The 23,162-nt window shown below is 56.7% G+C and overlaps 1 pseudogene across 1 annotated transcript in view; it reads left to right on the plus strand.

The window, feature by feature from the left end:
- The window catches only part of LOC308635059 (rho guanine nucleotide exchange factor 10-like), a 40,220-nt pseudogene extending 21,382 nt beyond the window's left edge, over positions 1 to 18,838 (plus strand). Inside the window, exons 13-18 of the transcript XR_014024340.1 lie at positions 1,201 to 1,424; positions 2,001 to 2,158; positions 5,361 to 5,503; positions 10,379 to 10,553; positions 16,461 to 16,583; positions 18,309 to 18,838. The product of XR_014024340.1 is annotated as a rho guanine nucleotide exchange factor 10-like (transcript). The remainder of the gene's footprint in view (positions 1 to 1,200; positions 1,425 to 2,000; positions 2,159 to 5,360; positions 5,504 to 10,378; positions 10,554 to 16,460; positions 16,584 to 18,308) is intronic.
- Positions 18,839 to 23,162: the final 4,324 nt, after the last annotated feature.

Raw genomic sequence — 23,162 nt, forward strand, 5'->3', positions numbered from 1 at the left:
TGCCCTTTTCCATGTAAAACTTTCACAAGATCTGATTTCATCCAGACAGCTGATCTGGCTAGTGTAAGAGCCATTTTACTGTTTCTTGCCTGTTGGTAGATGAGAAGGACTTTCCTTGTTTGCAGACATTGGTGGCTTTTTACCCTGGAGACTTGGCCGTTGGAATTAATTTGTTCCAAGTGAAACACAGCATCTAAAAATACCCTGCATTTGCAGTGGCCCTTCCTGGTTTGTGCAAATGGAGGACAGTCCTCAGGCGCAGGGACTCAGGTCCACCCTCAGCCCGAAGCCCGGCTCTTCCCAGCTGGACTGTGGTCCAGGGTCATGCCTTGCTGGATGCAGGCAGAGCTCCTGCCCGAATGGTGTTCCTAGCCAGGCTGACAGCGCAGCGGCCGGGCTGGCTGGCATTTCATAGCATCTGTGAAGGAGGGCAGAGGTGTCATTGCCTGGGGGATGCAGGTTTTCCGCCCACAGGGATCTGGGCTGGCTGGGGGTGTCCTCCTCTTCTGGTAACACCACACTCCCCAGGGCTGGCACAGGGACGCCGCAGTTGGTCTTCCCTCCCCGACAGGGCAAAGGAGGGTGTCCTTGTAATGTGGAATAGGAGGCCTAAGAACATGCTCAAATTGGTGGAGAAGAAAGGGGTCTGTCATCAGGGTCAGCCTGGCTCTCTTGGACTGGCCCTTAGTAGGGACCCGTCGTGGCCCCGTACACCAGCTGGACTGGAGCTGCAGTTGGGAGACCGAGTCTGCCGTGTACTCTCAGGGACTCTGTTTTCTTAGCTGAGGGCTGTGAAACTCCAACATTAACTTACTTAAGATGGATATGATTTGCCCCTCAGGATTGTGAATAGGTCTTTGCCCTTGTGTGGTGACGAGTGGGTGGGTGGACACAATACCTTTATTTACTTTTATGTGGAGCTGAGGATCGAACCCAGTGCTGAGCAAGCACTCTACCACTGAGCTGCCATGGCAGCCCTGGGTGTGTGGTTTTTAATGCATGTCTTTTTAAAAACAAAGTTATCCCCTGTTACTACATATTTAAAGACCTAACTATGTGGAAGGGCCGGGGGCCTGGGAGCAGCTGGTTCAGAGGCAGACTGCGTTGTGTGGGGTCGATCCTCACAGGAGGCTGCCTTTCTTCTGGGGTTCCCGGGGTTCCCATGCACCCTCACTCTCTTTCTCTTAACTCCCTGATCAGATTGGAAGTTGTAGTGACCATATGGGTCAGATTGCCATTGTCTCCTTTCACAACTCCACCCCCAAAGTCATCGAATGTTTCAATGTCGAATCCCGCATCCTGTGTATGGGGTACATTCCTGCCAAGGAGCAGCATCGGGAGCCCAGCACCATTGTGGACCCTGAGGCCCAGGCCACCAGAGCATCTGAAGTGCCCACCATCTGTGTGGGCACGGAGGAGGGAAGGTAGAGGTCACATGGGGTGTGGCAAGCTGTGCCCAGACACCTAGGGCCCATCCTGGGAATAGGCTTTGGCGTGAGCGTTGGGCAGCAGGCGGGAATGACAAGATCCGGGGAGGGGTCTCTGCGCTCTGAAGTCACCAGTGATTGGGCCCCGGGAATTATTCTAGGAGACCCCAAAAAGCAATGGAAGTTTCACACCTGCTGTTTGTCCCTAAGGTACTCATTTTTATCATGCTTTAAAAGCACACCACTCTTGCATTTTGGAATAAAATAGCTATTTTTCGGTGTTATGATCGCATTGAACATTGACATCCTTTAATGGAAAGTTAAAATGATTTTCCTGATGTGAAGTTAAGCCATAGGAAGATCTAATTATTTTTATGACCTAGAATTTCTATTTTAAATATAGGAAAGAAATCGGGGTGCTGCAGATCTGTTGGAAATGCAGCCAGTGTGTCTCGGAGCAGGAGGCGGGCTCAACAGGGAGCAGAACGAGGAGATGGGCACCCTGCTGTCGAGGGTGCGGGGCCTTCGGGGGGGGGGGCAGTGTGCAGACTAACTCGTGTTTTCCTTTTAAAGCATTTCCATTTACAAAAGCAACCAAGGCTCCGAGAAAGTGAGGCTTCAGCACTTTTTCACTCCCGAGAAGTCCACGGTCCTGAGCCTGGCCTGCTCGCCGCAGGGCCTGTATGCTGGCCTGGTCAACGGCTCAGTGGCCAGCTACACCAAGGCTGCAGGTACCGCACTCCCTCCCAACTGCTCCTGGGGTTGTTTCCGTCCCACCTTCCCTTGGCGCCTGTCACCTCTGGTCCCAGGCTTCTGTGACGTGTTCCTTCTCGAAAGGCGTCCGTGGGACACGTGGGCTCCAAGCTGCGCAGTGTGCTCTCCTGGAGCCCACCCGGGCTCCGTCCTCTCCGCCCACCCTGCCCACTGCACTGAGGCCCCACCTCTCTGCCTTCCCGGCAGCTCCATGTGGTGCTGCCAGCCTCCTCCTGCCCCAGCAGGGTCCTTCCTGCCTCTGAGGTTCTTGGTCCTCCTCCGTGTCCCTCAACCTCCAGCCCTCTTTGCCACCTGTCCACCTTTAACTGGCAGTTCTGTGGCTCTGGGGCAGCAGAGAGGAGCACTGCCTGGCCTCGGGGCCCTCGCAGCCTTGCAGATTGCCCAGCCTGGGCTCCCTGTCTCCCGTCTTGTCCTGCTAGCAGCGGGAGCTGGTGGGGGTGTGTGTGCAGTCCCGCTGCTCTCCCTGTGCATCGGCCTTCTAGAGCCTTTAGCGTCGGCACAGCACCACTGTCCTAAGCCCTTCTCTCACGACCTCCACTGTCCCTTCTCTGGAAACCCTGTTCCTGGGCTTCCCTGCCCTGTGCACGGCTGCTGGCCAGGTCCCCCTGGCTCCTCTCATTCAGGGATAAGCGCAGACCTGCTGTGCTGCAGCCGGGAGCCCACCCTTCTCTGCCCGCCACTGCACTGCCACCCCAGACCCACACCACTGCCCACAGGCTGGCCTTGTACCCGGGCTCACGTGTCCAGCACCCTTTGCTGCTGCCCCTGGCCCTGAAGGATTTTAGTGCAGCAGAGGGCTTTCCTCCAGCAAAGGCTGCTCCCACCAGGAGGGGACACCGTCCTGCAGCCAGGCTCCGTGCCCCTTAGGATCTCCCTCCTGTCCTGTGGCCCACCCACCAGCACCTCTTGTCCCTGCTCCTGGACCTGCAGCCAGCCCCCACCGTCACCACCTGCTGCAGAAGGCCTCAGCGACCACGTGGCTTCCTGTGTCACCTCTGTCTTCGTCTTGCACTCCTACAGTCTGCCCTCCCCGCGTTCGCTCGTGAGCTTTTAAAACTGCCAATTAGACCTTGGCCCTCTCCTGCATAAAGCAGTCAGGGATTCCCCGTGTGCTGGGAATGCAGTCCCAGTTCCCGCCCTGGCCCGTGAGCCCCGCTCCCCTGCAAACACCCCTTTGTTAGCCCTGGTCCTGCTCAGAGTCTGTCCCTCCTGGAGGTCTGCACCAGCCTGAGCCCAGGCTCAGGACTACCTTGCACTTGGCCTCTGACCTTCCTGAGTCGTTTCCATGGCCAGGGGCTGCATCGGCCCTTCCCCCATGGTGGGAATTCCCTGGAGGGTGGAGCCTTCTCTTGCCACCCTAGGTGCAGCAGGTGGAGTGATGCCTCAGGTTCAAAGTGTCACTAGTTTGTGCATGGACTGTGACTGGTGTCGGTGGACTGAGAGGCCTGGCCTGAGGCGCAGATGCAGGGGGAACTGTTGCCAGAGGCGGTCCTGTCGGCCCAGATTCACGTTGCACGTGGCCCCCCAGGGAGACAAGCCTACGGTACCTAGAAAGAGTAGCTAAGAGGCTCAGAAATCAGAGTTCAATTGTGGGAGCTGATCCTCAACCAAGGTAAACGTCTGGAGTATCCCACCTCTGACCTTTGGGGTCTTGTTTCAAAGGTGGCTTGCTCTCAGTGGGTCAGTGCAGTACCATCCTGGTCGGCTAGTGGGCAGAAGCCACTGTGCCCTCAGAGCATGTGAAAGTCAGAGAAAACCTGTCCATCAGAACTTCCATGTCCCATCATTGCTTTCCAGGATGGGAAGGCCTGTGCATGCATGTGTAAGGGCATGTGCGTGTGCAGCCATGTGCACTGTGGGTGTGCACGTGTGCTTCCATGTGTGTACATGTGAGTGGGAGGGTGTGTGTGCATTGTGTTGGTATGTGTGCATGTGTGTGTGTACTTGTTCCTATGTGTGCAAGTGCATGTATGCACGTGTGAATGAAAAGGAGTGTGTACACATGTGTGTCAGTGGGTGTGCACATGTGTGCATGTGTGTGTGTGCCTGGGTTTGTGTTCAGATGCATAATTGCAACTGGACCTGGTGCAGGTGCAGAGTAAAAGGCAAGCCAGTGTCCTTGGAGGCTGTGGGTGCCCTGAACACCATTCAGCTGCGTCACAGCGTGGAGTCCCCACGGCAGTCAGAGCCACAGCTTGCTGGCAGAGACTGCACAGCTCAGCTTCAGACAGGTGCCCACAGTAAGCTGTGGAGCAGGGCATCAGTGCTCAGCACCAGAGCACAGGGTAGAACCAAGACCTGGTTCTCTGAGCGAAGTGTGTTGCCTTGATGTGAGGCCGAAGGCAGTGAGGCAGTGACACTTCCGTTACGTTTTTGAGCATGGTGGCTTAATTAGTGGCTAGACTGAGAATCAAAGAGTTAGTTTTAATCATTTACAGGGTAATTACATCAGTCACTTTAAAATCTGTATTAAGTCTTGCTTGAAGTATTTTTTATTGACAAGTTTCTGACTCATACTTCATGTGAAGTGTGATAGACCTCATTGTAGATCTTTGAAAATATTTTCAAACCAAAACGTATTCCATGAGTGTCAGGACAGGGAGCAGTGTAAGAAGACAGGAAAGCCATTCACTTCCGTTTGGATTGTTTTTCACGTTCAGGGAAGGTGCGGTTTCTCCTCCAGATGCCGTGCACATCTAGCAGATGATGGGAAGCTCTAAACGTTGGCTCAGTTATTTTGAATGCAGCTCCTTCCAGCCATGATCACATCACAGTAGTGTTGCTTGCACCTCTTGCCCCCTGGGTGCTGTGCTAAGCTTTTTACATGCTTTATCTTGCTTATGATTCTCCAGTATTCGAGGCTAAGAGGCTAACGGAGGCATCATCCCCACTCTACAGATAAGGCATCTGAGATTCAGCGCAAATGAGCCATTTGTTTGGCACACCCCCCTCTGGGCCCTCGTCTGTCTTCCCCACACAGACTCCCTGATGGCATTAATTCTTGAGGCCACGGGCACACCCAGAATTAAGCATAAGCATCAAAATTGCTATGGATATTTTGGTTGTCTGTTATTTAAAGTGATCTGTGATCCTGTTTATTTGTCCCTGTGCATGGTTACCTGAACTCAAATGAAATTAAAAGAAGTGTTTTCTTTTAAGATGGATCCTGGAATTCAGAACCTCAAAAAGTGATCAAACTGGGCGTCCTGCCAGTTAGAAGCCTCCTGCTGATGGAAGACACCTTGTGGGCAGCGTCTGGTGGTCAGGTGTTCCTCATCAGCACAGAGACTCATGCTGTGGAGGTGAGTCCTTTCAGGTGGCTGCGTGGCGTGGGGAAGGCATTTCAGAGCAGGGTTCCTGGTGAGACACCATGTGCTGTGCAGAGCCCAGGGGCTGCGTGCCAGAGGAGGGGAGTGCCTGACGGGGCCAGTGGCCAAGCGCTCTGTTGTGGTTCCCTGGGCATGGCAGCAGCTGGCACCTCGTGGCCTGGCCCGCCAAAAAGTTCCACTCTTACATGGCTTTTACTGTAAAGGCCTGTGCCCAGCTGTCCTGTTTACCCACGACCATCTCTCACCCCGTCTTTCTCTCAGCAAACACAGGGCACACGGGCATTTTTTTCAGCCATTAAAATGATTCTCGTCATGATTACACCTTCCTTTAATGCTCACATACAAGGTCATAGAAAGTCTGTCCAGATAGGTGAGGGTCCAGCACCTGTCTGAGGACATGGTCCATTGACTATGTAAATAGCTGCAAGTTTAGAAACAAACTTGGGTCATTATCGACCTCTCAAGATGTTGTCCAGAGGTTTCCTAGGGGGTGTATCAGCTCCCCGGGTGGGGACCAGGCCACTGTCCTGGTATTTCAGGATGAGCTCTTGTGGCGTGTTCTGTAAGTACAGAGGGAAGTGGAACTTCGGCTCCCAATAAGGAGAACTTCATTTTGGGTGTGTGCTGGTGATGAAACCCAGGGCCTTGCGCATGCTAAGCCGTGCTCTGTCGCCCAGCCACACCGCCAGCCCGGAGCATCCTCTGAATTGTGGTGCAAAGCTGGAGAGTTGCTGGCAAAGTCAAGTTCTTGAGAATAGGTGTGGATGCCGTCTGCAGCCAGGGAAGGACTCTGAGGGCGCTGCAGGGGATCAGGGCCTGGTTAGAGCCACGAGGTCCCTGGTTGGGGTCTTGGACAGACTCAGGCCTGACTTCTTCCCTTGGGCCACCACTAACCTTCCTGTGTTTCCCTGGTTGGTACTTTTGGTGCTGTGGCTTGTTCAGTGTACCAAGACCAGTCAGGGAAGCGTGGCCACCAGGAGCCCCTGAGCTGTGTCATCCCAAGGGTCTTGTAGTCCAGCCCCACGCGGCCTTCCTACGGGGATGTCAGAGGCCAAGGGAAGGAAGCGCAGTTAAAGGATGCAGTGCCCAGAGCACAGCCCGAGAGCAGACTGGATGCCAGTTAAGCACACGGCTCTGCAGCGTCTTCAGGGCGAGTGTCAGCCTGACACGTCATCCTGGGGCGTTGTCATTGAGTACAAGAGGAACTGCACCAGGCTGAGGCCCAGGGGTGCAGAATCTGGGGTTCATTGTTGTGTGGATTTCCCTGGGCGAGGTCTGTGATATGACCTGGTGGCAGGGCCAGTGTGCCCTGTGTCCCGCCTCGGGCTCCTCCTCTTCTGGGCCTCGGGGGGTTGTTAAGCTCCTGTGTCGTGTTCCTGGTATGATCTGGGATGCCTCCAGGTCCAGGTGCTCCTGATTTCATTGACAGTTGAGCAGGAGAAGGTTATTTGCCAGGTTGTGCCAAGGAAGGAAGGGCTGCGGACTTGTGCTTGGCTCTTTCTACCATGGCACTTGGCCCCAAGCAGAGCAGCTCCTGGCCAGCTGCTGCAGCATAGAATAGGGGACACAGGGACAGGCACAGCCTGGAGACGGCTGCTCCTCACCGTGGAGGGACGCAGGGCCACAGCCTGCTGTTCATGACAGGTCTGCCCGTGTCTTCCTGTGCCTGGAGAGGAGGTGGGACCTCTGGCTGACATCAGCCAGGGAGGAGACCGCCGCTGAATGTGCAGCAGGGCTCCCAGCAGGCACTCTGGGTATGGGATTTCAGGAGGACGGTGCACCAGAGTGGACAGCAGTGCTGGAGGCAGCTTGGGAGCTGTGCTAGGGGTGAGCCGCTCTTGGGATGAGCTTGCAGAGGAGGCTGAAGATGAGGCACTGGCCCTTCAGGGCAGAGGGAAGGGTGAACGGCCAGGCTCTGGAGCAGACAGGATGTCCGCCTATACCACTCTGGAGAGCACACAGCTGGAGGCTCTGACCAGGCAGCTGGGCAGGAGGAAAGGGATGGCCCAAGGGTAGAGGTTGAATGGAGGAGGAGCAGGAAACCCTAAGAAGTCCACAGAAGATTACTACCACCCCGAATAGAGTGAACAAGCCAGCAAGGCCACAGGTTCCCAGGCCAGTGCCCAGGAGTCCAGCAGATGACCGGCAGTGCTGAGAACACCACCACCAAGAGGGGATACTGAGATCTGAACCCGACAAAGAGTACAGGCATGTGCCCTGGAAACTAGCGGAAGACCCCCTGTGTAGATTGGAAGGGAGGGTCCCAGGTGGCCACAGCACCTGCAGACGGGGCAAGCAGATCCTAGCGCTTGGTGTGAAATGAAGGGGTCCGACATGGCCAGAGTAATGTGGGAAGGCAACAGAATTGGAGGACTCACCATGCCATCTCAGCCTCTCCCTGAACAGCCACAGTGACCAGGGCAGTGTGGCACTGGCTCAAGGACAGCGTGTAGACCAGGGAAGTAGAGCGCGAGTGCAGGAGCAAGAGCATGTTCCGACTGTGAACAGCCCAGTGGCGGGGACTGTCTTCAGCCATCGCCCTGGGCCCAGGCCACCTGCAAATGCTGATGTGGGTGGGTCAGACCCAGCAGAAGAGCTCCAACCATGAGCACTCTCAAAGGAAGCCGAAGGGCCAGTCTGGTGACCTCGGACCAAGCCACAGCTTCTTAGGTAGGACTCCTGGGCAGGTGCAGTGGCCTGGCCTATGATTCCAGCAGGTGGGGAGGCTGAGGCAGGAGGATTGTGAGTTGAAAGCCAGCCTCAGCAACTTAGTGAGACCCTGTCTCAGACTTCAAAGTGAAAAGCCATGCAGATGTGCCTCAGTGGTAGAGCATCCCGGGGCTCAAACCCCAGTACCTGAAAGAAAAGAAAGGAAGAAAGACGGTTGGGAGAAAGGAAGGGGTGGGCGAAAGGGAGGGAGGGAGGAGGAGGGGAGGGAAGGAAGGACATTAGGGCTGGGGATATAGCTCAGTGGTAAAGCACCCTGGGGTTCAATCCCTAGAGCCACCAAAAAAAAAAAAAAAAGATGACGCCTAAATCACAAGCAACTGTGTCAGTGGGAAAAGAGAGAAATTGGATTTCACTCAAATTAAAACTGTGCTTCAGGGCTGGGGATGTGGCTCAAGTGGTAGCGCGCTCACCTGGCATTCGTGCGGCCCGGGTTTGATCCTCAGCACCACATACAAACAAAGATGTGGTGTCCGCCAAAAACTAGAAAATAAATATTAAAATTCTCAAAAAAAAAGATTAAAAAAAAAACTGTGCTTCAGGATACACAAGAAAGTAGAAAGAATGAGATAAAATGAATACAGCTCATGTGATATGATCAGATGTCCAGTACACATAGCAAACCAACAGTGGGCAAAGGAACTGGACAGACTGCCGCAGTCTGGCTAGGCACAAATCACGAGCCACTCAAGCAGGAACAAACTTTATTTCCGAACTCCCGCGAATGCCACGCACGCATGCCACGCGGCCTTCCCCCACACACACACACCACACACCAACCGGAAATCCTTCCTCCTGCACTTCCCCAACCAACAGGAACTCCCCAACTCTCCGGAATCCCCGGGAGAACTCCAAAGTAGCCGGCGCCTGAGGAGGACAGCAGGGGTCTAATATACAATTGAATACACAGCTTAACTTAACCGTCACCATCTCAGTGGCTTGCTGGCATCACCTCTCAACCACTCCCTTCTGGCAAAAATGCCGTGTGTCATTCGGACTTGGCTATGGCTCTCAGCACAGGCAGTTCTGCAGAGAAGCTGCCCAGGTAGAAGTCCTTGGAGAAAGGCCAGTGGAACCAGCCAGTGCTACAGGTCCTGGAGGGCATGTGGAGAAGCACAGGATCATGTTCTCCCAGGAGCAGGTTCCTTCCTTAGGAAGGGACACAGGTGTCCCTGCTCAGCATTTCCTGTCGCAGGTGCATCCTCAAGAGAACTTCTTATTCACATACTCGAAGTCCTGTACGCGGTGACCGAGCATGGTGTTTTATTGGTGGTGTGAATACTGCACAGATCCATCCAAGATGAAGGACAGACAACCTGGTCTCTGCAAATGGCGGGAGATGTTCTGCCCGAGGAAGGGTGAGGTCCTGCCACCGCAGCACGGATGGGCCTTGAGGACCTGTCCAGGAAGAGAGCCACACCGAGGCCACCGCCCTCATGCCCTGCCCATGACGGAGCAGAGGGCCTATTACAGTTGCCCCTGCCCTGCCCAGGGTCCCCACACCCCTTCCCTCAGGACACAGGGGACCCCAGTGGGCAGTGGTTGGCTGCTGTGGGGTGGACACATGTGCAGTCTGTCCAGGGCACACTGGCAGGACCCGGTTTGCTCCCTGTGGGGGCCAGCCCCCTGAAGTGCACACCTCCAGGCTTGTGGTCCCAGCCCTGGGTGCCCAGCCTGGAGGCCACCCCACTCTGCCCTGGTCCTGGGGCTCTGCTGCTGTGCGGTTCCCAGTGAAACGTCTGTGGCCATGAGATCCAGCTGAACCCAGCCAGCCACTCAGTGCTGGCCAGGCCCCGGCAGGGGCTCTGTGGCTGCCCTGTTTCAATTAGGGCTCCTCAGCCCCTGACGAGGCCTGGGTAGCCGAGTGTCACAGGGAGTTCTTGGGCCACTGTGGTCTGCCAAGGGTCAAGAGCAGTTTACCTGTGGTGTCCCACTGCAGGAAGACCCGTGGTTCCAGAGCATGGTCTCCTTGTCCCAGGTCGCTGAGGGGTTCCAGCTGGACCCTGCAGTCCACAGAAATCACTCAGCTTGGTCTCCTGGGGTGGCCTTGGAGACTGCATGGAGCTTCGGCTCCAGCCACCTGACGCCTCGGCGTGGCCTTCTTTTGACCACCCTCTACAGAGTCAGATGGAGGCCCACCAGGAAGAAGGAATGGTCATCTCCCACATGGCCATGGCCGGCATGGGGATCTGGATCGCCTTTACCTCGGGGTCCACCCTTCGTCTCTTCCACACAGAGACCCTGAAGCACCTGCAGGACGTCAGCATCACTGCCCCTGTGCACAGCGTGCTGCCAGGTATGGGCGGGGCCAGCAGGGGACAGCCCACCCTGACCAATGGCCCTGAGCAGAGCCAGTCAGACCCCTGGGCAGAGTGGGCGGCGTGGGCGGCTGTGGGATTTCTCCGCATGTCATCAGGCCCTGGGGAGCGAGGCCCCGAGGTCAGGAACACAGGAAGGAAGGAAGCCCAAGGTGCAGAGGTGCCCCGGAGAGTCGAGCCTGGAGCAGAGGGGTCGCAGAGGGCAGGGAGGGCGTGAGGTGGAACTCCTTAGCCCCTGGCCAGAGGCCTGTGGGTGCTGCTGGGACTTGAGGGTCGTTCTCTCTGTGTAGGCTCACAGCCCCTGGTGTGCATGTTCTTCCTGCGCACAGGCCTGTAGCTACTGTTGTGAGCACATGTACTCTGCGAGTGTGCACTCGTGTGTGTGAGCTTGTGGCCTGTGTGAGGTTTATGTGCATGAGCATGGAACTAGCACACGTGAGTATGTGCCCTGTGGTATGAGTGTGCAGCAGTTGTGAACAAGTGTGAAGCTGGTGTGGGCGAGGGGCCCGTCTGTAGCATGTGCAGCCTGTGTGGACGGGTAAGCGTGAAAGGACTGCAGGGCCCCCAGGACAGGATTGCGGGCTGTCATGGCCATGAGTGGCCATGTTGTTGACCTGGGTCACTGAGGGCTCAGGATGGGAGGCAGCCCTGGCAAAGGGATTTGGAGACTGTCTGCAGCAGTGTAGAAAGGCAGCAGGAGGAACGGGGGGCGTCTCCTTCCAGGCTGCCTGCCCTGGACAGTGTGAGGGAGGACGGGAGCAAGAATGGGAGTGGGGAGTGGCGGGATGGAAACTGGGCAGTGGGTACTGGAGTTGGTTCGATCTTGGAAAAGCACAGCTGCTGCTGAGGACCAGAGCCCCCCCTCTGTCAGTAGCTGGTGACCGGCCTCCTGTGCTCGGTGGTGTTTCTGTGTGCTTGGTTCCTCGCCCACGGAGAGCAAGTCGAAGCGGTCAGACCCTCTTGGGCCAGATGACTGGCAGTGTGCTCTGTGCGTGTGCCTGGGATGGGGGCGGAGGCTCGGTGGGCCTGGTGGGAGGGCTGGGCATGTTGTGGGGCATTCCTGGGGCCAGGGAGGGGCCTGGGGAGCTTCTTGGCTGCTGCCAGCTGCTGTAATGGAATGCAGAAGGCCCCCAGCTAAGGAGGACAGGTCTCTGGCTCTGAAGGTCTGGTCACAGTGTGTGCGTGTCAGGTCCTGAGGAGAGCCCAGTGCTCGCTCCTGGATGTGTGCACACAGGCAGAAGGGAAGTGGGCTCTAGAGTCTGACCCCACACAGGACCCCCACTGGTGCCCAAGGCCCCGTCCCCTCCTGGCCTCACCTCCTGAGGCATCACCTCATCGTAGGCGCTGGGCAGTGGACCCGTCATGACCGCAGCGGTGGCCATTTATGATGCCCTGTAAGAGACCAGTAATAGAGATTCAAGGCACAGAGGGTGTCGTTCCACAGGAGGGATGGGGACGGGGCAGGGCGTGGGGCAGTGGAGGCCTGGGGACTGTGGGGGTGAAGGCGTGGGGTGCTGTGGTGACGCTTCTTTCCTTGGGGCCAGCTGTGCAAACCGTCTTCAGGACGTGTAGAGGACACTTTCAGTGAGAAAAGCGAAGGCCTGTTTAGAGAAGTGGAGTGGCTTAGCCCCTGGCCAGAGGCATGTGGACGCTGTGGGGACTTGAAGATCGCTCTCTCAAGCACAGGCCGGGGGACAGGTGTCGGCTGGTGGACCTGTTACTGTTGGGAGGAGACAAGTGGGATCTACCATTGCCCACACACCCACTCCTCTGGCTGCCGTGCCCAGGGCTCCTGGAGATGGGGCATGGTGGTAAAGGGCCTCCCGGGCCAGCAGCCACTGCGGCCATGGCTCCAGAAGCCTGAGAAAGAGCCACAGAAATGCCTGTGGCACAGCAGGCTGGGCCTGCTCTGCCTTGGTGTCTGTCCCTCTCTCTGCTGATACAGTCAGAAAGAAACTGAGAAAAGGAAGGCCCCAGCCAGTGTGGGCGGAGTGTGTGCGTGGCATCACAGAATCAAGTCCTGCCCGCCCAGGCTGCCCTCTCCTCTAGCCGCCCCCTGTGCCCACGAGGCCTTGTGGGCTCTGGGCTCCACGCTGCCTGTCCCCTGGGAAGGTGGGCGGTCGAGGGCGGGCTCGGCAGCACTGCAAAGGCAGAGTCGTCTGTTGTGCCTCTGAAGCCGGCTCAGGTGGTGTCCTCGGGGTGCAGCGTGGATCGTCCCCTCCTGTCTTGTAGGGTCCCCTCTGCCGGGTCTGTGAACATGACTGTGTTGACGTGTAAGTGCTTGGTGTCTGGACTCCACGCCCCAGGGTGAGGTGAAGGTGCCTTTCTGGGCTGTCGTAGGGATGTAGAATTCAAGATGGCAGGCGATGAACACAGGCCCACAGAGAACAGGATTCGAAGGAAAAAGGAACAGCCACAGCCTCGCCCAGTCTGTCCTTCCTTGAGACGGCAGCGACTCCGACCCTGGAGCCTGGGGCTCCGGGCCCTGTGAGCGGGTCTTTGCCTTCTGTGTGGGTCAGTTGTGGAACCAGGTAGCCAGGCTGCTTCCATGGCACCCCCACCACACACACACCACGTGGTGTCATCCAGCGGCGAGAGGACACAGTTTAGGACTGAGATGTGCATTTGTGGGGCTGCTCACAGGATGTCCAGCACAGGGTGAAGAATGGGCAGCTGTGGACTTGAGGGCACTGTGCCTGCTGCAGGCCTTATCCAGCCAGGGTCCTTTGCTCCAGGCACAGATGTTTCCTGCATGGTGCAGCCTACACAAAGCAGGACGTGTGGGTCACATGTAGCCCTTCTGTGTCCCTGCCGAGCAGATGTAGCCCGCAGAAGTGATGTGACCTAATAAAAGCACCAAAATTTCCATTTAAAATAAGCCACCGAGCATGTTGAAGGACATTGAGCAGCTTAACCTGGGCGCCAGGTGATGGGTGTGCCAAGGGACATGCAGAGCAGCTGGGTTTCCTCCTAGCGACTCGGCAGTGCCCGGGGCCTTGCATCCCAGGACACGGGCAGCAGTGCTGTCATGCCTGGCCCTGGGCCCCTTGGAAAGCGAATAAGCAGCTGTCCCGGGGACTGGTCTCTTACCTGGTTCCTCAGTGGTTTCAAACCAGTTAGGAAAGAAAACCCAGGTTTTACCTGCTTCCACCTGGTCACTAACCTGAGCTCCGGCCATGCTCTGCAGAGCCTTGGCCCACTGCTGCTGGTCACCTCCTGCCCTCCTCCACCCGGCCTCCTGCCCTAGAGGCTGCATGGGCCTGTGTGTTTATTCAGGAGCTCCTGACAGAGGGGTGGAGCCGGAGGACATGCGGCAGCAGGAGCAGGGAGGCTCCCCCTCCTGGTTGATGTGCTTTTTAACAACATTACAAGCCCTTGTTGGAAATCTGACTGTTCAGAGGGGACTTTTGAAAGCCCATTAGTTGTCTCTGAAGTTGTTTGTAAAGATATTTCAGATGTTTCTTCAGAGTCCTAAGCCAGGGGCTGGGGCTCAGGGCAGAGCGCTTGCCCAGCATGTGCGAGGCCCTGGGTTCGAGCCTCAGCACCACAAAAAAATAAGTAAAGTAAAGGAATTGTGTCCGTCTACAACTAAAAAAATAAATATTTTTTAAAAAGCCCTAAGCCAACACTTCAAATTTATAATTCACTGTGGAGGAAAATTCAATTCAGACATTCCTCTGTAGAAAAATTAAAAGATTGTTTCCCAAAACAAAATATTTTTGAATGTCAGATTAAAACGACCGTAAAACAGTCATTATATTCATTTGCATAGTTTTTAATTGGGTCTGGGCCCTCTCAAAGTCCAGGCCCCTGGGACAGGCAGGTGGGGCACCACGGGAATGGAGTAAACCGTTCCTGAGCACACCCTCCTCCTTGTCCTGGCTGAGGAGGCACGGCCTCAGAAGGCCGCAGGGAGTGCAGCCTCACCCCCCTGGGGCAGCTGTGAACTTGGAGGCCTCCCATTCCCACGGGTGGTGAGCAGCTTCTCCGTCCTGCACTCAGGTTGTGGAGAACACTGTTTGTGAGATCCAAACAGAAGTGCAGGGCAGCGAATCAGTCCCAAGTGCACCTCTGCCACCAGCCCGGGGCTCTTCCTCCTCGCTGTCCCGGGGTTGAAGGGAGTGGCCCCAGAGTCTCACTGGACTCCTGTGCACATCTGTCCCTGTCTCCTCAGATGATGGCACTTAATGCTCAGAACACTCACCACGGCTCAGACTGAGGCTCCAGGAAGATCTTCCTGCTCCTCCACACTCCTGCTGAGCCTGGCTAGAGGTCGGAGAGGCAGCAGGGGTGTGGCCTCTGCCGAGCATCCACCCCAGCTGCCTCAGCGCCTGTCTCAGGAGCTTTGTTTTGTTTTGTTTTGTTGAAATCTGTTTTACTCCTTTCAGATGCACTTGACAGTGCCGTGCATTTTGACATATTGCACATACATGGCATAAGACGTGCTCCAAGTAGGATCCCATTCTGTGGTGCACGTGGTGTGGAGTTTCCTGGTCATGTTTCATATATGAAGGAGGGGGTGACATCTGATGCATTCTGCTGTCTTTCCTGCTCCCACCCCCTCCCTTCCTTCACTCCCCTTTGTCTAATCCCATGAACTTCTATTCCCTCTCCCCCCTTATTTTGGGTTAGCATCCATATATCAGAGAACATTCAACCTTGGTATTTTTGGAATTGGCTTATTTCACTTAGCATGACAGTCTCCAGTTATATCCATTTGCTGGCAAATGCCATAATTTCTTCTTTATGGCTTAATGATATTCCATTTTGTATAGATGCCACATTTTCTTTAGCCACTCATCTGTTGAAGGACACCTAGGTTGGTTCCACAGCTTGGCTATTCTGAGTTGAGCTGCTATAAACGTTGATGTGGCTGTGTCCCTACAGGGTGCTGGTATTAAATCCTTTGTCTATATACCATGGAGTGGATAACTGGGTCAAGTGGTGGTTCATTCCAAGTGTTCTGAGGAATCTTCTTGGGAGCTTTGAGAAGGAAACCACCTTGCTCACACAGGGCAAGCCCAGGTTTTATCTGTTTCAAATAAAACCAAGTGCCTTGGTTTTGAGTCTGTTTCTTTATTTTTCCTGTTGCCTAAACATTTCATGGAGTGACTTCTGCCAGTCTGCCTTGGCCCTGGAGCTGGAATGGGTCAGTGCAGAGCTACTTAAAACAGCTCGGGTCTACAGAAGACGGGTCCATCCCCTGGACGCTGGCTTGGCCCAGGGGTGTGGGACCTGCCTACCTCCCAGTGGTGCAGAGCGGGCAGGGTTGGGGCAGCTCTGGCATTGCCCTGGAGAGGAGAGGTGCGTGGAAGGCCCTCCCTCCACTGCCCTGTCTGGCCTGGTCAGAGCTCTGGCTGCGCAGAACAAGGGGCTTCAGGGGCCTCTCTGACTCCCGGCCTGCCTCTGTCCTGACACCATGTCTGTGAGGTTCTCTGAACAGAACTCTGGGTTCTCTCAGGCAGCGTCTTGTCTGTGGTGTGCCAGAGTGTGCCCTTGTGGTTAGGGACGGCTCTTCACGTGTGTGTCATGGACACGTGTAGCTGCACTTCCTTGAAGCACATGGTTTCAGCGGATGCCCAGGGGCTTGGCTCCCTCTGGAGGAGCCGGCCAGGTGCAGCAGGGAGGTGCCGGTGCCTCAGTGCCCTTGTTCCAGCTGCAGGTCCAGGAGCCTCCCCCGTGTGCCTTCTCACCTAGGTGGGGGGCACACACAGGTGTGAGCTCTGCTGTGGCTCATCCTGCCACCAGGCTGGGTGTCGGCTTGGGAGACTGGCCCCCGGTCCAGGGTGTTTCCAGGCAGCACACAGCTCCCCGCTGCCCTACTCCGGCATGGCCGCATGAGCCAACTGCAGGACACAAAAGCCGCTTCCCTCTCTGTTGCCCAGGGCACCAGCGGCTCTCTGTGACCAGCCTCCTCGTCTGCCACGGCTTGCTGATGGTCGGCACCAGCCTGGGTGTGGTTGTGGCCCTGCCGGTCCCTCAGCTGCAGGGGATCCCCAAGGTGACCGGTGAGTGGACGCCTCCACACATACGCCCCTCCCAGGAGAGAATCCGCAGTTGAAGTGCCGGTTGGTCTGGTCTTACTTCCCGGGTGTAGTGGAACAAGTGCCCTTGTTCCAGCTGCAGGTCCAGGAGCCTCCCGTGTGCCTTCTCACCTGGGTGGGGGACGCAGGTGTGAGCTCTGCTGTGGCAGCAGACGGTGCCTGGCAGGTCTGGCTGCCTGTGTCGCGGCCCCGTGAGAAGCTCCTCCTGGAAGCCCGTTTCACACCCACCTGTTGATCTCTGTCGGTCGGGCGTGGTGGCCCTGGAGGAGCTCCCTGGGCTTCTCTGCTCCTCGGCTGGGCCCCCTTCAGTGCGGCCCTCCAGGGAAGCAGCTCGGCACTGTGGCTCTTGGGACCTAACACCCGAGTCCAGAACCAGCCTCCAGTCCAGGAGGCCATCTTGGGAAACGCCCAGCCAGGAGCAAGGCGTGAGCAGAGACCCTCGCCCAGCATCTCATTCTCAGTAGCAGGACACAGAGAACCTGAACGTCCAGGGCAGGGCAGGACAGTGCTCAGAAAGTGGCTGAGGTGGCAGGGGAGGCTGAGAAACGTGGTGAGCATCCTCACGTCCATGCATCCTGCAGTCAGCCTGGGGGGCTGGTTAACGGACGAGGATCTGCAAGACGCTCAGCGATGGGCTTCCCTGCCTGTCCCTCCTGAGGCCCTTGGCCACGGCCCCTGCCCCTGCCCGGGCCTGGTCTAGCAGGGGGCCTCTGCCCTCCTGTCCTGCTGCTGCGTCACCTGTCCTGCTCCCCTAGGCACCACTCTGCCACAGCGGTGGCACCACAGTGGTGGCTCTGGGCCCTCCCCGTGGGTGAGCACCGCTGCCCGCCGCAGACCAGCTCCCGCCCGCCACGGCAGACTTCACTCTGCCACCCCACTTGCCAAGTGCTGGAGTCTCGCAGTGGTGGTGGCTGGTTTTACCACTCCACCCGCCTTGGCCAGAGTAGGAACCCGGTGAAGCTGGGGCCTGTCTGCCCGGACTCACTTGGTGAGGAGGGCCCAGTCTACAGCCCGGCCCACCTGGGTGGGGTCAGTGCTCAGGAGGCCTCAGGGGTCTCTGATAGCAGTGATGCTTTAAAATCTGAATCTCACTCCTGGAAACTGAGAAGTCCTGATTTTAATTAAAATCATAGAATTGATTTTTCCTAAGCCCCAGAAACTTTCTGCAATGAAACAGGACAGAGTGGGGCTAGTGTGGCTCAGTGTAGAGCGCTGGCCTAGCAGGGAAGGCCTGGTCCATCCTCAGCACCACTTAGACCCAAATAAATAAATAGAAAGGTTAAATTCTTAAAACATTGACAGAAGCTGCTGAGAATATAGTCACTTAGTTTCTAAAACTGACAACAGTTTAGTCTTGAGCTTAAAAAGTCAAGATTCAGGGCTGGTGTTTGCCTTTGATGTAAATTTGAAGGATCTGGAAAATAAATCCAAAGACCTTAAAAAAAAGTCAAGATTTAGGAAAGTTAGAACAAATGAGAAGGTATTTAATAGGGAAAACGGGAAACAGACTGTTTATGTAAAAGCCTGGTCCTGCTTTCTCTTGGAGGGACCTGCACGGGTCAGTGCTTGAGGCTGCGGCTCGGGTGGAGAGAGGCCCTGGGTGGGCGGGGCTCGGTTCCCCCTGCTGTCTGCTCTCTGACTGACTCTCTGACTGACGGACTGACGGCCGTTGACCTGATCCCTTTTCAGGAAGAGGCATGGTCTCCTATCATGCTCACAACGGCCCTGTCAAGTCCATCGTCATGGCCACAGCGTTACACAAGAAGGACCAGGACCCAGCCAGGGACAGCCCACCTCCTGGCCTCAAGCCCCAGGAAGAAGACCAGAGGGACGTGCTCCCCCCTGAGGGCACTGGTGCCAGTCCCAGCCAAGGCGACCTGGACACAGCCATCTGGTTGGCAGACTCCTGGGGACCAGTGAACCACCAGAGTGACCTGTCCTCTTCATCTGGGTCTCTGAGCTTATCCCAGGGCTCCAGCTCACTCGAGCACAGGTCTGAGGACAGCAGCACCTGTGACCTCTTGAAGGACCCCACTGCCCCCCCCCCCGAGAAGCAGGGCCCGTCGGCCCAGGAAGGCCAAGGCCACCTCAGTGCTGGTGGTGTGTGGGGGCCAGGGCCACCGGCGGGTGTGCCGGAAAGCCCGGCAGCAGCCCCTGGAGGAGATGGTGTCCTCTGTGATGGTCTGGCAGATCCCACTGCTGAGCGCCTAGGTGGACACAGCCTCTCAGCAGGTGCAGGCCCCTGTGGCTGAGGCCACCTTCACACCAGCAGAGCCAACTGAAGTGTGTTTGGAAAAGAACGTGCAGGGCACCAGCGGCTCCCGCCTACCCTCGGAGAGTGTGAGCCTCTGCCTCCATGTGCAGAGGACAGGGCCTGGTCCTCCCAGGCTGGCTGTCGGTGTCCTACGTGCCCCCGCACCTTCTCCTGTAGTGAATTCCTGGGGACATGTAGCTGTTCAGTAATGTGGGACTTACTAATAGTAGCTCTCAGAATAACTCTGCTTGGCTCAGATTCCCTACCCTTATTTATATGTTCTGTATTTGCAAGTTCCAGGGTAGAATTTATAACAGTTTTTAAAAGCCAGTTAACACACACTAGTCCAGTCAGAATGGTTTACCTTTGGAAGGGACCTGGGCTTTCCTAAGGGGTCTGATGCTTGTACCATATATTTTAACAAAGCATTATTTTTATATTGCATTTTCTATTAAAAATTAACAGTTAAAGCCAATGTATTATCTATGGTGTTTGACAAATAATCTGCTTTGAACCAAAATGTTCAGTGCCTGTCAACGTTTAGACTCAGGCATCAATGCCAAATCATTCTTCCCTTGGCATATCAAATACTTTCTGGACATCCTCATCAGACATGTGTGGGTTTCAGTCCTGTACTGAGTACAGGAGAGAGCTCTGAGTTTCTGGTCCCAGGCATTTCTTGCCCCATAGACCTGGAGTGCTGTGCACGTTTGAAATCTCACCCTGAGGATTCATGGTGTTCATCAGCACAGGTGTGCTGCTGGCCTGGAAGCACCCAGAGGAATGCCCCCACTCTGCCATGGAAATGTCCCTGCAAGACACTGCTGCTGGCCTGGGAGCAGCCCAGAGGAGAGCCCCACTCTGCCCTGGGTTGGCCCTCTGCAGCTACAAGCCCATGCTGCCTGCTGGGGTGCACGGCCACTGCTGAGCTCTGTTTGTTCTTCCTGTGTTTCTGTACCAGGTGCTAGTACCTGGTGAAGTTGGGTCAAAACAGTAAGAAAAAAGCCTATTGCAGGCATCCCCCAGAAACATTTCTTGGCACTTTACAGATGACTAAAAATGCTGATTTTATGACTTAGCCAAATATTTTCTGAGTTGCATATACACTTCCAAGCTTTCTTAAATTGTTAGCTGCTATCTCCTTTCATAAATAAAGTCTTCTTATTAAAAAAGAAATTCGGCATTACAAGTTGCCTTTCTCCCCCTGCCAGAGACTCGGCCCTCACCACTCTGATGGTGCATGATGTCACAATTAGGTTGTAAGGGCAGAGCCAGAAGGGTGCTCCCCCGCATAAACACAAAAGGGTAACTATGCCCAGGAAGGGAGGTGTGGTCTGGCCAGTCCTTTAGCACGGACATCACCACTGGCCAGCCAGGAGACTTTGTGTAAACCCCAGAGCACTGACTGCTCTGGACCACAGGGGACCCTGCAAGAGACTCAGGCCCTCACCACTCTCCTGGTGCGGATGTCCACCAGGTGAACGTGTGGCAAGGCCAGGGAGAACCCCGTGGTGCAGTCTGGGCCCAGAATGAGGCTGCGCAGCAGCTCACCTCTCTGCAGCCCCGAGGAACCAGGGGAGAGGGTGGATGGCACTGGGTTCTGAGGCAGACCAGGAGGATGGCAGGGGACTCCCTGAGACGGACCAGGAGGGAGAGGGTGATGGCAAGGTTCTTAAGGACGCTGGTGGTTGTGTGGTTTCCTGGGACGGCTTCCTGGGTCCTGCAGAGCAGGGTGGCCTGAGTGTGCGACTCAGAGCAGAGCCCTTCCACATCTTACTAAAGGAGAGGGCAATTGGGAGTGTTAGACGGAACTTGCCAAGTAGCACAGAACTCATCTAGTGACCGTGCTCCTTGGGGGGCTCAGAAGACCCCCCTTATCTGGGCAAGAACACCTTGATGATACTCCATGGTGGTTCTCAGCTCCACAGAGTTGAGCCCAGGTGGCCTTGCACACAGTGGGCGTGAGAGACGGCAGGAAGATGACGCACTCGGTGGAGAAGTCTGGTCTTCTTTTTCCTGGAGTTGAATCAGATGGGCAACCAGATAACTTCTCCATTTGAAGACAGCAGAAGTACCCCTGAGTGTCCGTGCCCCCCGATGAGTCAGAGGTTGAAATCCTATTCCCAAGTACAACATCCAGAGGCGAGGCCCGTGGGCACAGTCAGGTTGTGAGGGCAGAGCCAGGAGGGCCACCCCTGCAGGAGTCAGGAAGGAGCCTCAGAGAACTCCCTTGCCCTTTTTCTCCGGGGACTCTGCCCCTAGGAAGAGGCTTTCCCTGGACCCACCCTGCTGCCCCTTGACCTTGGACTTTCAGCCTCCAGAGCTGAGGAAATGGATTTCTGCTGTTCGTGAGCCGCCCACACGGTGGCACTTTGTTACAGCCACCCTGGCACATGGCCAGCTCCAGCCGTCCCAGGCCCCGCCCCTGACAGTCACCGCTGGGAGCTCTTGACCTGAAGGTGAGATCAGTTCCGCTTGAGCGGGGACCACTTGGGAGAGCCGGTGAGGGTGGCTGCAGTCCCTCGTCCTCGGAGCTGGGCAGGCTGCAGGGGGGAGGGAAACCGCAGCGTGGCAGGCTACAGCTGGGGCTGGCTGAGCAGGTGAGCAGAGCCGCACCCTGAGCTGAGTCCCCAGGTCCTTCTCCTAATGTGTCAGTGGGACTTAGCAGCTGGCAGAAACCACATTCTGCCCCCTGGCCTGCATAGTCGTGTCGGAGAGCCAGTTGGCAGGAAGTCCCTGAGCACTGCCCCCCCCCCACAGTGGCACATCCACCCTGCCCTCCTGGACAGCCGGCAGAGATCAGAGCCACCGTGGAAGACAGGATGGCCAGCCCTTGTCCCCACGCATCCCTGTGCGATTCATGGGGCTGACACAGCAAGCCCAGGCACCATGGGAGGTGTGGGTAGGACCCTGTCACAGCCACAGCATCAAGCCCAGGGTCTGCAGGGGCAGGGCGCGTGGCTGTGCCTCAGCACCACCTGCAGGTGAGGGGAGTCTGCCTTTACACCCCCAAACTCCGTGTTGTCTCGCCTCAGCTGTGAAGCCTGCTCCCTAGTATAGTCCACAACGACACTGCCCACAGAGGCCCACTGACCACTGTGTCAATGGTGTCCTGCGGCCTGGAGACCTGCCAACCAGGTCCCCTAGGAGGGTGCACACGGGACAGAGGTGGGATGCAAGCCCCTCCCCTGGGAGCCCTGGTCCCTGAGGCTTTCAGGGGCTCAGACCCCAGGCCTTCTGGATGCACTCGTAAGGCTAGGTGGTGTCACCGGCTTGTCCCACCATGGCTACATGACTACAGGCCTCTTTGGATTTCGGATGGAGCACAACTGCACGTCGGGTCCCCCAGCCCCCTGGGGAGCCTCTTGAGCTATCTGCAGAGTTCTGCGGGGCAGGTGCCTCACCTAGGGCCTGGGGACAGGGCAGATCAGACAGCACTGGGCCATCTGCGGCAGATTCGGTGGAGAGAGAAAACTGGCTCCCGGGTGGGCCCTATCGAGCCCTGACCGCTAGAGTCTGAGCGTGACTGAGTTCCGCAGCAGGAGTTATCACCTGTTGGAACAGCAGCACTTGGGCTCCTGGCCACCGAACAGTGTCCCGGCTCAGGCTGCGGAAACGTCACACAGGAACCCGCAACTCGCCTCTCAGAGCTCTGGAGGCCACTGGTCCAAGGTGAGGGTCCCAGCATGACTGTTCTGGCTGGCAGGGGTCTGGCTTCTCACTACCCTGCCATGGACAGAGGAAGCACGCTGTCCGGTGTCTCCCCTCATCAAGGTGACCCCCTCGTCACCTCCCACGTGGGGTCAGGGCTCTGCCTACAAACCTGGGGGAGACGCCAGCCTGCCTCTCTAGCAGACACTGTCCTCTGTGAATTAAGCTGCCTGTTGTGAGTGGACCTCATACCCGGGGAGCTGTGGCCAGGTGGGCAGTAAGCAACCCACTGCCAGAGGGCACTGGCCCGAGCCGCAGCCCAAGAGCAGACCCAGGAGCAGAGCAGGTGCAAGAGCAGATCCCCACACGCCCATCTCACTACCACTGTCCTCCAGAACTGGTCGGTGTGCAGGCCCCAGACAGCCCAGGCCGCAGGCCAGCTGGGAATGGACGGGAGCACAGGACTGACAGTTCACTGGCCTGTGCAAAGAGGCCCTGAGGAAGCCCCAAAGGGAGTCCTCCTGGGGAGCCCACAGTCCACGCTCAGCCCTGCACCTCCTCAGGAAGAAGCTAGCCAGAGCCGGTGGCCAGGAGCTGGGGTGCCCCAGGCAGCCGGCCCAGGGAGCCAGCAGGGCGCC

Source organism: Spermophilus citellus (genome assembly GCF_964194105.1).
Source record: "Spermophilus citellus genome assembly, chromosome: 16".
In the NCBI taxonomy this organism is placed as follows: Eukaryota; Metazoa; Chordata; class Mammalia; order Rodentia; family Sciuridae; genus Spermophilus; species Spermophilus citellus.